General features: G+C 33.7%; 1 long non-coding RNA gene across 1 annotated transcript; it reads left to right on the forward strand.

Moving 5' to 3' along the window:
• On the forward strand, window positions 1-1,116 carry LOC134614603 (uncharacterized). Its single transcript, XR_010091259.1, has 2 exons — window positions 1-535; window positions 675-1,116. It is a non-coding gene; the product is annotated as an uncharacterized LOC134614603 (long non-coding RNA).
• The last annotated feature ends 2,149 nt before the right edge of the window (window positions 1,117-3,265 follow it).

The following is a 3,265-nucleotide window of genomic DNA, read 5'->3' on the forward strand; positions in this document are numbered from 1 at the left end:
ACTTTGTCATTATTTGGGTATCGAGTTTGTGAAAAAATAATTTAAACAAATGAAGCATGGGGCTGCAACATAAAAAAAACAAAATGAAGTCTGAATACTTTCAACCATTTAATCATTCAACCATTCTCCACTTGGGAAGCAGAAATATGACATACACTTCATCAATATTTCCAATACAGCCATAGCATTTTGTATCTACATTTTTAGCTGCTGGGCAGTACAGCAAGTCATTTTGACACTTTGTATTTTTTTGCAATATGATTAATAATATCTGTGAATATCGGAGCCATCTACTTTTATGTAACCGGTGCTAAGGGATTGTAATTTGCAAAGTATAGATATCGCTCAGGGTTTAAGACACTTTCTTGGAATTTACTTTGTTTTTAAGATGTAGCACATGAGTTTTGTGGCCATTCTTTGTGGCTCACAAGATGTTACTTTTGGGGAAAGTGATACAGCTACACTTGATATAGCTACATAACTTAGTTAAAGCTGTCTAATGCTGCATTTTGTTTATATCATGTGGCCAAAAGTAGTCATTTTGTGGAATGGTAATTAATGTGTATGTCAGCAATAAATAATAATTTTAAAAAATCACGAGGGCATAGCAATGGGCAAATATGCCTATTTATGAGAAATTCTGATGTAAGATTTTATTCACCAAGATAACACAGGGTATTCTGAGGCAAAGCGCAGAATGTTGAGAGATGTCCTTTTGAATAGTGCTCCTTTATGAGAAATTGCACTAGAATAACACTTGTTTTTTCCATAATAAATATTATCCTAAATTGCTTGTGAAGCAATCATCAGGAACATTCCTTTGGTATCTATGGCTATTGCTCATATTTTTTTCTTACTTATCTCATTTATATAGACTCCTCAACAGTAGTTTATAATCTGTAGACATAGTACATTAGACACATGGGGTTTACGCAAGGCTACAACTATCTCCTTTTCTTGTTCTACATTATAACTCGGTTTGCTAGAAATTTATATCATGTACAGCTTTTTGTGTACCCTGTGCCCTTCCTGTAATAATAGGTTAAATGCAACAGCCTGATAATGTTCATGTTTGTATGGCTTTTAAATAATGTTTTGTTAATGAGTAAAAAAGAATATGGACTTCACAGTCAGGCAAGTGGTCAAACCATTCTTGAACTGTTTGCCTACCATTCACTGGTATTGCACCAGGGCACTCCTGGCACAATAACCACTACAGCGGGCTATAGGGGTTACGCAGCTTGATGGGTTCCTTTAACGGTAAATTTAAAAGGTAAGTATGTACGTCTGTGTTTTGCTATGTTCTGAGATGCAAAGAATCACACAAAGAAAAATAAAGTAGGTTTTATTACGCCGATCAATAGTATTGTTAAAGAATATATTGATAGTATTATTAAAGAATGTTTATAAAGGGTAGGGAAGAATACATCACCGATTAATACGCAACACTTTAGGCTGGGAAGCTCCGGTCAGCCTTGGCCAGGAGTAAATTAATTGGGAAATTTCCAGCACAGTACGGTGCTCACAGGACAGAAGCTTCATCCTGGTGTAATTCTTTGCATCCCAGAACATAAGCAAAACAGTCTGCTAAATGAAAATGGAATTATTAATATTGCGCTAAATTTTGTGTAGGGGAAAAAAAAGTCTAAAAATCCTTTTAGTATGGTTTAATCCGAAATCCTTTACCAGTTTCCTATTTTATTTTATTTAATCATTTTGAGTACTCTAGTAGAAGGATAAAAACTTCCAATGAGCGTAAAGAGGATCTGCAAATAAAATGTCACCCCTGATTTAGTATGTTATAGTTGACAGAAAGAACACAGACTGAAGGAAGTTTTTTTTTTTTTTCCTACTTGGTAGTACTTCACCCGTCAATGCCTTTTAGATTTATGCAAAAACGCTTTCCAGTTTGTACGAACAAATAAAAATGTATTTTAATCTACACCAGAATGACTGGATCCATCTGGATTTACCTGTGGAATTTGATTTATTGAGTAAGACTCCACAGATAAATCCTGGATGGATTGATTTGTTTCAGCATAGATTAAAAGGAATTTGATCCTTTTGTATCAGCTGGAATGCATTTGTGTTTAGTGCCTTTAACCATTCCTCCATATTGAATGCTTATTTGCTTTATCCCTTTAAGGACGGGGGCAACTGTACAAGTTCGAAAACATAACAAAACCTGGGATTTGAGGTAAAACTGTTCAAAGATAATTTAGGGGAGAGGAAGAGGGGCAGAGGGAAGAAAAGATGATATGGTAATTAAAATCAAATAATTGGGAGGAGGGAGGACCTCATTTAGGGTGGGAGGGAAAAGCAGTTATGTCTGTATCCAGTGTGCAGTGAATGCTGACAGATGTCAATTATGCAAAAAAAATTACATTAGGTAGCCAAAAACAGAGTTCTAGGAGCAACTTGCTCCCATCACACTATTATGAATATCTCTGGATACGTACTGTTTCAACTTCAAAAGGCAGAAGTGGTCATGGTGGTTGTAGTAACCACTTAAAGCTGTGTTGCTGAGGCTGGGGGCTTCTCCTTAGTTCTACCAGGTATATCTTTACTTTTACCCCATGTCCTTTGAATTTACATGAGCAGGGAGCTGTTATTAAGGTATCATATAGACATTTTAAGTGCAAGTACAGAGGAAGATTATTTCCTCATGAAAATAAGTCACATCGTGTTACCTAATTTAAGCTTTGGTGTGTTTTTGTAGGTTATTGAATGCTACTAAATAATTGGGTATTATAAATGTCCAATAACACAACAGTAAATAAAATCATCTACTAAAGTAAGATAGTATATAAAATATAGAGAACATTTCCAGATTGGTTATTTTTTCTTTTTCTTTTTAATTCAAAATCCAATTTGGTTATTTTAAACTTAAATTTGAAATTAACTTTTACATTTTCACTTTAGTAAAATTTTTTTTTTTTTTTAGCACCCTCTCAATTGGCTCTTATTTGGTGTGCTGTAACATGAGACCTTAGGCAATGTTTATTATATATATAATGTAACAAAATAAACTCAATAAGTTTAAGTCTTATTATCTTTATCTGACACACGTATCGTGCAATCCAATGGTGCTTGTATTGTCAACTTGTTTGTTTGGATTTTCTTTTTATTCATTTGTTTTTCTTTAAGGTTTTGCAGCCTTAATATTTTAATCCATACAAAGATTGCCAAATTTTTATTTAATAATGGATTCCTATAAAAAAAATTCCATAAAGCTTAGATCTTTTTGTTTTTCATGAAAGTATTA

The sequence above is a fragment of the Pelobates fuscus genome, chromosome 6, assembly GCF_036172605.1.
Source record: "Pelobates fuscus isolate aPelFus1 chromosome 6, aPelFus1.pri, whole genome shotgun sequence".
Taxonomy (NCBI): Eukaryota; Metazoa; Chordata; class Amphibia; order Anura; family Pelobatidae; genus Pelobates; species Pelobates fuscus.